The sequence below is a fragment of the Tympanuchus pallidicinctus genome, unplaced genomic scaffold (assembly GCF_026119805.1).
Source record: "Tympanuchus pallidicinctus isolate F22 unplaced genomic scaffold, pur_lepc_1.0 scaffold22, whole genome shotgun sequence".
NCBI classification, from domain to species: domain Eukaryota; kingdom Metazoa; phylum Chordata; class Aves; order Galliformes; family Phasianidae; genus Tympanuchus; species Tympanuchus pallidicinctus.
In genome coordinates this window covers 11,386,491-11,400,117 of record NW_026294739.1, presented here as the reverse complement: position 1 = coordinate 11,400,117, position 13,627 = coordinate 11,386,491, and the positions used below count along the sequence as shown (strand labels likewise).

The 13,627-nt window shown below is 37.6% G+C and overlaps 2 long non-coding RNA genes across 4 annotated transcripts in view; one reads left to right on the top strand and one right to left on the bottom strand.

Moving 5' to 3' along the window:
* Window positions 1-13,627, top strand: part of LOC128082357 (uncharacterized) — a 55,720-nt gene that overhangs the window by 26,726 nt on the left and 15,367 nt on the right. The window lies entirely within an intron of this gene.
* Window positions 6,771-8,722, bottom strand: LOC128082358 (uncharacterized). Its single transcript, XR_008207629.1, has 3 exons — window positions 8,657-8,722; window positions 7,061-7,261; window positions 6,771-6,949 (listed from the first exon to the last, which is right to left on the bottom strand). It is a non-coding gene; the product is annotated as an uncharacterized LOC128082358 (long non-coding RNA).

Below are 13,627 nucleotides of genomic sequence, written 5' to 3'. Positions count from 1 at the left end.
GCGTTATTGACAAAAGCACTTGGATCATACACTATTTATTTAATTTACTACACTGACTCTTATGCAGTACATTTAATGCATACACTGTGTTTTCCTGGCACATTCAGATACATTATTCAGAAGGGGCACATGGATTGTGCAACAAACCGCTATAATGTCTTAGTTATGTCAGAAGCTTTTCTGTAAACTGTTGATCATTAACTCATTCTCTGCTGCAAACCTAGCTTGCTACACACTGGGCTGTTATTGGTGAAGTTTGCCCATAGTTATGCAGCATTTTTGATGTCTAGTAAAGTCATAACATAAGCATTTTATTGTAACCTGCAGGCACCATAAATACTAGATCTCCAACGTTTTTATAACCAGTTGTATCAAAGGCAATCTGATTGTCACTCTTTCAGGATTCTTCCATTAGTAAGCAGCCTTATATTACAGGCATAAAACACTGTTAAGCATTTTAGCTCCGCCAGACTAGCTGCAGCTGTGTCATATTTGTGTTCCCTTATTTTATGTGTGCCAGTTATCTAGATTAAAGTTGGAATAGCATAGCACTCCACTAGATGACAGGCTTGGTTTAAAGCCAGACCACTTAGTGATGCTTATCAAACAATTTTCAGCTACATACAGTAGCATAATTTAAAAAGCCAAGAAGACTCTAAATTATCAGACATGCCATAAGAGATCATTTCTTTTTTGGATGGAAGGTTAAATAATTCCCCTTACAAATACATGGAGCCTCCCTAGTCAAAGACCTCCGTAAAATTCAATTTCACTTTATGTTTTGAATGTTTATATACGACTCTCATCACAATGAATGTACACTATCTTACCCAGTATGGGACCCAAGATAGAAAATTTGTCAAACTAGTGGTCCATCGACTTCAGCAAATCTTGCTTTCAGAAACTCATTTTCCTGTTTCCTTGGTTGTGACTTTAACTATTGGCTCAACTCCACCTAATGGCTTGCTCCAAGGCAGCTATGAATTGACCTGCAACCCCACTAGATGCGAGTTCAGTTTGAGCTTCCCACCTAATAAGGTAGGACAACCTGTACTCATGGATTGCATAGATTTGCAGGAAGAGTGTGATTCCTGGATTTGGCACTCCCTAGCCCTCAGAGATGCATAGCAGGGAGCAGTTCCTGCACTCTGATGACTGTCTGGACTGGTATCATGGCTGGTCTTTTGTGAAGGCTGTTACAGGGAGAAAGGTTAGCCTACCTTCAGAACAAAATTGCCATCTGTCTAGACTACCAGCCTGAGGACACTGACTGCTGCTCTGCCCACCTCCAATGCACTGTGTTTGCCCAGATTGGGCATGAAGGGGCTTGGAGACAAGAGTTGTGCAGAGAAAGGAAGATATTTCAGTAGGGAACTGGTTAAGGCTGCAGTAGACTTCTGCATGAAAAACCATGCTTCATTGTTTTTGCTGTGCATTGTAAACTATATTATAGTTTATAGTAAACAAGCGATAAACGACAGCAAAAATAGATAGCATTTAGTAAAAGTTTATAAATGAAAGATGTTAAGAAATGCCAGGTAACTTGAGCATCTGTAACAGTCACATTACAGCTGAAACCTTCCCGTGATAAAAGCAAAGAAACTAAATGCATACTGATGCTCAGAAAGGGTAAAGAGCTCATGGAATGCTGTGTGTAAAGTCTGATTGATTCATTTTTCTCCCTTCAGAAAACTAAGAAACATATTCACAAAATTTTTGGGCTTATGCTGTGTGCATTTGTATTTTAATGTCCAGAAAAAAATGTCTTGCACATTTCCCTTAGCAATACCTGCCAGTGTTTTAACACTACAGGGCCCAATTGTTCACCTGCAGGAGTCAGTGAAATTTTCCCACTGACATCAGAGACAGCAGGATCAGGCCCCTAATTTTGAGAGAATTGAAGCCATCCTTAGAACAGCACATGCTCTGCTCTTCACTTTCTTTGATGACTTCTAACATTCTTTTGATGTGGACTCCAAAAAAGACATTTTCATCTTTGGAAATGTGTTTTTTAAAAGATGAAAAACGTTGAATAGCAGAGTGAGGACATTTTGTGTTTCAGGCCACAATCCTATTTAAGCTAAAACTTGCTAGTAACTATTAGATGAAAGAGACGAAAACGTAGAATAAAAATTGTTGGACAAACAAAATGAATAACAACAGACAGTTTTCAGACTTGTGGAAATACCGTACTGTTTGAATCATTGGTATGGACACACATGATATGCACTGGCATAGCATAAAAATGTCACTTACATCCTGGTGTCTGTCTGTGATTATGAGCAAGATATTTAATCATCGATCTTCTTGTGAGCATCCTTCTTCTGCTTCTCTGCACTCTGTAGAAAAAGTCAAGAAAAATGGGTAGGAGGGTGTAATGCCTCTTATAAATAGAAGCCCAGTGCTCTGGCATGATGGTGTGGAAGGAGGGGGAGAGGTATGTCAGGATTAGATTTGCTTAGGGTTTTCTTCTTAAGTGTTTTTCTTTAGAAAAAAAATGTGATGAAATCTGGATTAAAAAATAAATCCAGTGGTTAGACAACTGTGGAGGATGCATTGCACTACTGCAGGGTGTTGAGTTGTTGGAAACAAGCAGTTGATGGAATGTATTCATGTTGCTTAACATAGTATGCTGGAAAGATGCTCCAGTGTTACAATCATACATGTAGTATAAGCAATGAAATGGAATTGAATAGATAAAATTTCCTTGCAGAGGTTAAGGCTTTGACCTCAGTTCTAAACTGACACAATTTCCTTTTAATTTTGTCTTCCATCTGAATGATTAATTATTATCAAATATTCTTTAAGAGCATCTGTTAAACATAATTACTTTCCCTTCCACGTGTAAGTCAGGGTCTTTCTTTAAAAAAAAAAAAAATGCAGTTTATACTTAAATTAACTACTTTTATTTGCAGTTTGCAAGTTAAGGTACATGTAAAGCCTGTGGTTATACTCAAGGCTCAGTTGTGCCTCCTAGGCAAGTGTTAATTAAAGGGTGATGTGGATTTGTACCACTCTGAGAGGAACTCTGGAAGGGATTATACCTTAGAGAGACACAATGCCTCCAGTGCACCACAGCATGTAAGTAAAACGCACATGTTGTGCACTACCCGCGTTGATGTTGCTCAGCATCTCTGTGGGCCCATCTCCTTCCCACACTTCTTCATCCAATTCTCTGGGATTCGTACCTATGGGGCATCAGGAAGAAGCACTGTTGGCCAGTTCCTTCCTGCATGCCCAGGAAGGGATGATGCTGACATCCTCATTGTCGCTGACAGCTTTTCAGTCTGGATGCAGTCTGGCCAAGGATAAACAGAAATTGCCAAGTGTCATTTCCTAATTATAGTTTTTCTTTTTACTCATTGACAGGTCTTTTAAAGTCTGACAGCACATATAGAAGGCTTGACAGCTTCTTAAATCTTACCTGCACTTGTTCTACACAACTAATTTTTAATAATTCTATGTCCAGCAGCTGATTTTGTTCTAGATATTTTTCATCAGGGATTTTTTTTCCCTGGAGTAGCTCTCTTGACACCAATGAAGTTACGTATGATTTGCCCAGCACAAATAAGACCAGCATCAGAGCCTTAGACCTCTGTTTGAAAATACTGACAGTATCCAAAGGACATATTCCAATCTATATGTAAATAATGTCCATGATTAATTTAATGCACATTTAAGGGTTTTTCAAGGCCATATTACTCACTGAATTAAACGTACATTTTTGTAATGTATTATTGTTATTGTACATCCAATAGATCTATTACAGCCCAAGGTGATTTTTTATGACCAAGTAATAGACCACTGAAAATAGGATTTATTATAGAAATGCCAACACACCCTTATTTATAATATAACAATACAAATTGCTGCTGTAATAAATACTCTTCAGTTATCAAATCATTAATCTTTTATGGCAACACTGACAAATGACCACATAGGCAGTATGATATGACTAATGAAATGAATTAACTTTCAATTTTAAATTGGTTATTGGATCTGGAACAACTGTATGTTACACGGTGCTGTTTACATTTTGCATATCTGTATCACAAGATGTGACTGTATGTAGTCCTTTTGAATATCTACAAATGCAACATGCAAATGGTATCATTCTCAGCCCACAATCCAACACAGATCAATAGACTGCATCCACTTAGAGGAAGCTACTAGCAAGGAATGTGTAAAAGCAAAAATTTTTAAATCATGCCAAACCATTTTGGTAAGACATTATTAGTCCCAAGAGGAAACGGGTCAGTTGTTAAGAGATTATTAAAATCAAACAAAATAGAACAATTTAGAAAATTTGGCTGTTGGGGGGTTCTTTCTCTACCACATGTTTACTTCATGAGAATCTGCAGAATATGAGAATTCATGAGAATCGGCAGAATAAAATGTATTTTATATACATATATATATAAATATTAAAAAATATGTATATTTGATCTAGAAAAAGTGCAGAATCATGGTCCTTTGTAGAGATTCTACATTTGTATCAAGTAAAATAAAATCAGCAGGCAAGATTAAGAAAATTATAAAAGTGAGCTTTGCAAGGAGTATATCTTTGAACAATGAGATTGGCAAGTCTAATAATGTAAGAAATGTACACACTGTGACTTTTGATAGCTCAGAGCTGCAGATACATTTTTTTTACCCTCACAACAGCCGAATATTTTAGCAGTAGAAATCAAAATAAATTAACAAGCCATTATTGGTTGCAAAATGAGCAATTGTCCAGTACTACATAATTTTATCAATTTTATGCTTCAACATCAGCAGTAATTAATTCAGAACTTTAACTGCTGTTTTTAAGGCATCAAGAGTTGATTGGTAATAAATGAAAATATTCCTTTTTTCTTTCTTGATCAGTTAGAGAAGATGTATTTAAGAGAAACTTTGCACATATTTTCCAACAGCTGGTTAAGTGGGGTCATTTTTGCTGTCAATACAGTATGCGGATTTTAAAGAAAACTGAAGAGATTAGTGATAGGATGAGGTGAGGATTTTTTCTGTCTTATACTATGCCTTCTCCAACAAGATATACTCAGCTCAGGAAAAGTTTCTCCTTCATGGAGAATCATAGCTTCCTGCTCTTGGCTTACTATCCCTCCTTTTGTTCCCTGCCCAGCTTCAAGTCTCCCAAGTCACCCAGAGCAACTAACTGGTGATTTTCCGCCTGTGGTTACTTTTGGACTTATAATTGCTATCTCAACACCGGAGGGCAAGTCAAAACTCATTCTAGGAATCAGATTGTAAATGGGTTGCAATGATGCAACAGCTTCAAACAGCTGCCCATGCTCCATTCACGCTTGATTCTAAGCCCATTGAAGTTACTATGAATCTTTCCTTTGACGTCAATAGGCTTCAGATCATGTCCTGAGCATTTTTTAAAAACCTCAGACAAATCAAAACCATTTCCTTTGGAATGAGACTGTTCACGCCCTTTGGTGAAGACTATTTCCTTTCCAAACACAGTGTTCATACCAGAGTCATGTCAACTGTGATTTTATTTTATTTTTTTTTTAAATACCAAAGACTCCATTCTTTTAAAGAAGCAGCAAGCGTATTTTTTTTTAACTTACATTTCACCTGCTAGCAGCTAAACTGTTTTTGTTCAAACTTTCAAAAATATCCCCAGCTGAGCAGGCTAGATCTACAGCCAAACGTGGGGAACATTTTCAAAAGTTGCAATCTTTTAGAAAATTTGGAGATGGAAACCCCTTGCAGACCTAACCATAACAGTCATCATATTTCATTTGGTGAGGGGGCTTTTCCTGCATGTTGCCACCAGTAGACTCCAGTGAATCATTTATTCTCATATGACCTATTATATTATAGTAAATGCAGCTTGTGTAACAGAACCAACATAACATTAGCTCTCACACAACACAATGCTCTAAAGACTACATACGTTAATTCAAAAATGCTTCCAAAATGGAAGTAATTAAATGATAAGATGTAGATCTGGAGAGAATAGATGCTGCAGTAGTAGCCCTAGTAGTTGCAAGAAATGTCAATCTTGCTGCCAGACACACTCCTGCCTGGCCCCGTTTCTGCATAATAGTTTCCTGAGAGAGAGTGGAAGACTCTTGGATCATTTTGCTTATGGAAATCAAATGACAGAAAAATAACCTTACTGAACCCTTATGCTGACCACCAGGAGCGTGAAGTGTGCCACACACTGCCCTCCTTTTGATGACTATTTTGATGACTTGGTGTTGTGAATGTTCATTTCCTGGAAAGAGCAAAACTGGAAAGCTGGAAAGACATCTTCTGAAACACTATTTTGATATGCAGAGGAGGCCAAGCAGAGTAGCCTGATTTGAAATTTACTCCTCTGCGTAAGTGGATCTCCCATAAATTTCTGCTCTGGGACATCACTGACTAGTGGTCTGTAGTAACTATTTTGTAGACGGTGTTTCTTTTGTTGAATGCTGCAGTAGTAGCCCTAGTAGTTGCAAGAAGTGTCACTTTTGCTGTCAGACATACTCCTGCAGGGACACTGTTGTGTGCACCATACATCCTCCTGGAAAGGAGTGCTTGAAACTGCATTTTGGTCCATTTATTCAACATGCAGTTTTCTCTATCTTACTACTTACCTGGACATTTCTATATTGTTTCATCAATACAGTAACTCTGCTAAGGATATCGCTCTTTCAAGGGAGAAGTGTGTAAGCTTTCTTTGGTTCTTATTCTGAAATGACACATGGTTACTGGAAGGACCATTTCAATCAGATTAGGTGAGTTACCACAGAAAAATTAATGAGTCAAGCTGTATTTTCAAGTCAAGTGCAACCACAACAACCCTGCCTTAGTGATGGCCATTACCTATTTTATTTGTGACTATGCTGGGAAACAGCACTCTTTAAACTTTACTTCTTGAAGAATCTCCTAGGAAGACTTCTCGGCACATTCACTGGTGTGTTTCTGTTGTATTGATCCTCCATCCCTTGTAAGAACACGTGTGTAAAACAGATGGATAAGGTGATCATCTGCAATCACCCCACACCCCACCCCCGCCAATCATTTTCTGAGTATCCTGAAAAGGGAGAAGACATACCTCTCAGGGGCCCCAGATCTGTGATTGATTTTGGTGCAGAAGCAAAAGCACATGTTTTGCAGGCGAAGAATCTAGATCCTGTGGGAAAGCTTAGAATGCACAGTAGTCTCAAGTAGAAGCTGAGTAAGTGAGATAAAGCCCAAAGATGGTTCCCTGGAGCCCACTATTAGAAGAATTGTCCAAGCTATATAGTAGACAATCCTGGGATGAGAGAAATCAAAGAACTGAGTACAGAAATATAAACTAAGAAAGTGCTCCCAGAATGAAAACAGCTAAGAAGCCTGGAAATGCTTGTCATCTACTGCTTCTGGACTGCATCGCTTTCTTCTATGGTAATGAAAGACCAGCTCTGAGGAAAAGTCACTGTCCAAAAGCTATACTAGCTGGGTCTAGCACTCCAGTAGGGGGAAACAGAAGGGACAGAGATGATTAGGTTGCCATAATATGCCTCCAAAATAAGTACCACACCTCAAATAAAAAAACAAACAAACAAGCAAACCATGAAGTATAAAATGAGCCTTGAAGGCAGTGCAGGGGGTCACAAGTTTTTTTGGTGTGAGGGTCTTAGTGGCCTCAGCTGATGTCAATTTAAAGAGACAAATTAATACACCAGAAGCACGAAAATAATGTGGTGTTATTCCCTGAGGTATGAATAGCTCATCAGACAGTTATTGGTTTGGTGTTTTGTTTTTTTTTTTTTTTTTTGGTTTTTTTTTTTCAGTTAAGGGGAAAAAAAAAAAGAAAAAAAAAAAAAAAACACCTCCTCTCAAAACAACAGAAAAGTCTCCAAACAAAAAACACCACAGTTCCTCTGAGTATGAATTTAACCAACTGGTTTCCTGGCTCTATTGAGTGTTTTTAATCCCAGAAGAAAACCTGACTTGCTTATCCAGCTAATTGGGACCTTGCTTGTATTATGTCAGTTCAGCAATCCTAAAGAAAAAGGCTACAAACACACACACAAAAAAAAAAGAAGGAAAAAACAGGCAGCCATCCTGTGGGTTTAAGAATTTCCCTAGCAGATACTGGATTCCCAGTTCTAACTCATTTCTTTAAACAGCACTGGTGAACATCAAAGAGTACAGCTCAGAGCATGCTGAGTCCCAATTACACACCTCGAAAGTAAACGTTACGTCAATGGAAAGTCTTCAGAAATTCCAAACGAAACACAGGCTGAGATGTCCAAATGCTCCTTAAGAATTGCAGACCCTTTCTTTACTGATAACGATTGCTTCATTAAAATGCATAGTTTTTAAAACACAAAACTACATCACTCCATGAAAAATTTTTAGAAATATTTTAAAGCACATATGGATATTATTACTGTTTGCAAGATATTAGGAAAAGAAGCGTCAAATAATTAATTTCATTGCATTTCTTTTGCTTTTAACAAGCCATCTTTAGAGACAGGAAATCTTTTCTGAACACAGCTCGTGTTTCAAAGGAGAAATAGAATTTGTACAAATAATTGGTGCATGTTGGAGTCTGAGGAGCATGAGTTGTGTCATTAAAAAAAAGAAAGCAGCCTTTAAAAGCTGTGTAAACTCTCTGTAGCTAAATACAAGTTCAAAGACATATCTCTTTCACATCACTTACCAAAAAATCATGGCCACAACAGTCTTTGATTGTTGGGTGGGATTTTTTTTTTTCCTCCCCACAGTAACGCACAGATGCAATGAAAAAAAATACCAATGTTGCCATAAAATTCAAATAAGTAATGAATTAAAAAAATAGGTACAGTGAGTGGTCTTTTGTTTCCATTGTGCTTTCTCGCTAGCCATCATCCCAGTGCTCACATGGGTACTAATGTCAAATGTACCTTCTCGCAAATGTATCCAGTGAACTGAGTATAGCAGAAGAAAAAGTGGAAGAATATTTTAGTTTATTACAATAGTGGAAAAACTTTCACAAAAATTTATATGCTATAATATATATGTTCTACTATATCACTTCAGAAAATATATCAGTTACATAGAACTGCTTCTTTATATGCTTCATTAATCCTCTATATTAAACTTCCAATAAAGTTTTGTATCCCCAGATGTATAGAGTACTGATATTTAGCTCATTTCACCTCATCTTCCTTCTGGAACAGAAAGTTCTATTCATCACATAGTTCTGGTCTTCTAAAAAAGTAGAACAGGTCTTTCCTAAAGAACTGAAATTAACCCAGAAGATTGTTGGAGTGCATTCAACCTCTCTCTTTTATTATCATCTTTATTCAAGTCTGAGTGCATTGCAACTGAAAGTTTTAAGGTATAGGAGATGTATCAATTCTACAAAATAGCAGATATTCCTAATAAATACCTTTTTGGATAGCATAATGCATAATTTTAGAGGGCATAAATAGTTGGAATACTTTGAAGTATTCAAAATGTGTCACAGTACCTGAAGCGTAAAATAATCATTTGTTATTACGTCTAGATCTTTGTCAGAGTTAGTGTTTTTCACTTAGTCTTCATTGCTTTCTAGTTATCTTCCTCTCCTTGCTTTTCTATTATGTTACATTCCTTTTGATTCCACTTTCAATCTCATTTCTTCATTTCATAGAATATTAGAGTAGGAAGGGACATCTGAGGTCAATTTAGATAACTCCCCTGCAATGAACAGCGACACCACAGCTAGGGTCAGGTTAATAAAAAAAAAAAAAAAAGTGTTTTTCTCTTTCAACCCAGGACCATCGTATCTTTCTTCATTGTAATGATTTTCTCTATTTATTCATTTTGCTTTTCTTCTTCAATAGCTCTGTCAACCAAAATTCAATAATTTCCTTTTGAAAAGCATGAATGATAAAATTAGAAGGGGTAGAATATACATGGGGTTTCATACTAAAAGCAACAACTGTAAATGGCATGGTATAAAATTCATTGATCATTAAGAACTTTTTGCTTTTACAAAACAACCTATGATAAATCCCTTTCATGAGGATGGCTCTATTATTATGTGAAAAACAGCAGAAGGTTGCCCAGATACACCCATGCTGCCTGACCTGAGCATTGGTACTGTTGGCACGCAGTGCCAAAAGAGACAAGGTGGGGAGCCAGCAGCTGGGAGCGTAGCACAAGTGCTCAGCAGTTGCTGCATGCTCTTTTCAAGAAAATATGTAGATAAAGTAGTATTTTCTGTATTTCTGCTTGGCTCAGCAGGCAGTCATTAGGAGGGTTCTTATGCATTTCAATCAGGTGTGGCCAATTAGATATGGGCAAATGCAGGTTTGGCAGACCCTAAAAACATCTGCATCAAGGTAGTCAGGTAGCAGTACTGAAGCTAAAACAGAGAAAGCATACAGCAGGGAGGCAATGCACAGTAAAACATGAGGAGCTCTGAACTTCATGTTCTTTTCTTCACCCCTCTTCCCCCTCCCCCACATACTTTCAATCATTTCTGAAATTGTTCAGAACTGTCAGTAAATGCTGAATCCAGACAACTGGCAGAAGTTCCTACAAGTCTTAGTACACTGTCCTCATCTATGTGTAATGATGAGGGTTGCTGTAGGTACAGGCTTATGTGGATGGGTTTCCTACCATGAAGGCTAATTTTTTGTTCTGTTCAGGAAGCCTTGAGTCGCAAACCACAACTCAATAGTCATTCCTTGTGGCCCAGTATCAACTTCAACACAATCCAAACCACAATCCAAATCGTGAGATTAATTAGCTTTCTTCTTTTTCACTAGAATGGAACATTTTATGATTGCTTATGTTTCTAAGTTCTTCAGTACTTGTTCTATCAGGTGCTCAAAAAGGAGAAGTTGGTTCTTAATTGGTATGTAAACATGACGAGGTTATTTTGTGCGTGTCTCTTGTTCAATATTAATACAATATCTCATAATGTCTCTGCTGCTTTACAGCAAATCACCAGTTTCAGGACTGTCATGTCAGGAAAACTTGCTTTTAAAGTTGCACTGGAAAGGATTATTTAGCTTAGAGTTAATAGGATGGCCCTATGCCTAGACGATACCAGAATTCTTGCTATTACCAATGTATAAGAAATTTTCCCTTAGCACACTGGTACGAGACAAGTACAGCCAACTTCACCTTTTGGGTTGGTTAGTTCACACTGCAGTATATGCAACTTCTGGCAAACTGCAGTGCACTCAGCTCATTTTTTGAAAAAAGGAAAGATCTAATACATCTTTACGGACCACTAATATTAAAAAGATATTATTCAAAGTGTCTTTTAAAGCTCTCTAATTTCTTGTGACAGTTTTACCATTCTTTGCTACCACAACACTACCACAACAAACTCAGATACTCCAATAGATGTATTCCCTGAACCTACAAAATATTTCTGCATTATAATCCTACAACTCCCTCAATTATTCATATACATAGAGAGCTCTGGACTTGCCTTCTTCATTTCCTATGCGCTTAAGCAGAGAATTCACATCAGTACTTCCACATTTCTGCCCAGGATTTCCCAGACACAAATATGTGTTCACATACCCTTAAAATATTTGAGGTATGCACCATAAATCCATTACTTTCATAGCATATCAGAACTTGTGAATGTGCAGAAAAACTGGACACCACATGCTGCATAGTTACATTGTCTCCTGGAAAAAGCAGCTGCGCTGGGAGCATCAGAACCACCAGGCAACTCCTCCTCAGATCCACCTGCAGCTGCACTGTAATCCTGCAGGACAGCAAACCTGAGTCATTCTGACTAAACAGAGTAAGACTAGGAGCTGAGCCAGCCACTTCTGTTCTTAAAACAAGACTCTGGTCTTTGAAAATGGGTGTTACCATAGATCAAACAGACCTAACAAGTGATTGAGCATGCTTTAAGGATAAGGATAATAACAAACACATCAAGAAACCTATGAATGAATTAAGCCAATAGAAATAAGCAGAGCAAAAACACACACGTATCTTCACAGTCACTCTGGGGAAAGATAATATTTACAACAGATGTTCAGCTCCTTTTCTGCTATTCCAAATTCCAGAAAATAAGCAGTTTTTTGGCAATATCACCATACACACTCAAGGTGTTTAGGAAGTATGTATGCTCTTTAAAAAGCTGAAATTAATGTTGTGATGAGGAAAAAAAGACAAAACTGTGTAAGAGGAAGGTCCTGGAATAAGCTCTGCCAATGAGACAGCTGCTGGAGTGCTTCTTTAGCCTCCCAGCACCATGTGCAGTCAGACTCAGCAAGCCCAGCAGCAGGCACAAGGAAGCAGCTGAGCCAAGAGGAAACATGCACAGGGCAGATCTCAGGTTGTCAGAAGACTGGTCTTTTGCATCTTAGTAAAGAAGTTTTGCTATTTCAGGAAAATTCTATGTTATTATTCAGAAATGAGATACTAGATGTACAACATTTAAAAGCTGATATGTGATGCAAAGTTCCAAAAGCAGTGTTACTCATTCTTATTGGACAGTTCTGATAAAAGTATGGATGAAGAACATCATGCATCTTCATTGCTTTAATACACAGTATGAAGAAACAGCTCTAGAGCACAGGACACAAATGGAGCTTTAGATTAGCTGTCAACAATGTCATATCCATGTTAATAATGCCCTACTCATGCCTGAGGCTGACACTCTCTCTTATTTTTATTCACAAATTCCATTTAATAACAGCAATAAGTCACTCTAGACAGTGCATTTCTAAGGGATTTTTGCACTTCTCAGGTGGTTAAAGTCACTTGACCTTCGGCCTCATGCCTTAAAAACTCCCTGAGAGATGTGCTAAATTGCCCAGAAATACATGGCCTGTCATGTCTTGTTGCTTAATTAAGGGCCAACCTAGATGGCCTATAAGGACTGCCCTTAAGTAATTACTAATTGATCTCCTACTCGAGAAAAATGAATAAATTCCACAGCAGCCACAGTGTCACATGGCATTTACTCAAATTCATATTCCTCCAGTGGAGAATGAAAAGCACATAGGGAATGGGTAGATTGAGGGTAGAACATTTTTTGAGCTGCTAACGCCCAGTCCAGAGTTTGTCATGTTTCATTGGCTGCTACAGCCAATAGCTCTCAAACACTTTGCATCTGTTGAGACAGAAAATATTTCTTTAAAGCCAGAGTTTTTTAGAAACTACAAAATACCTAAAAATTTTCCATCTGTAGCTGTTTTGAAAGATAGTTCATCTTCATTACAAATACCTAACGGAGGAATCACAGGCAGGATGATAAATTGTCACCTGCTTCTGGAAGCACAAAATTATAGTCTACCAAAATAGCCAGAGGAAAACACATTTCAAAGTTCTGTGAAGAAAGGAGATGGGGTTTAGGTAGGAATAAGAAAGGTTCTTGCAGTTTTTTTGTTAAATCTCATTTATCAGAGTCCGTGAAACAGACTTCCTGGACTTCTTGTATTTTGCATCTAAAGCTGAAAATAGTCCAAAAAAGAAAAAAAAAAAACACACACACACACAGAGGTATCTTCTGGTTTTGTAAGAGAATGCAAATGCTTTGGACTTCACCGCAAATGTTAAACATGCACATGAAGTTGTTTTGCAGTATAAGGAGTATGAATGCTATGCTTTCAAGATCTGTATATATAACGTCATTTATTGACCTTTAATTACTCTGAGCAGAAGTGCACTTAACCTGTCAAAGCAA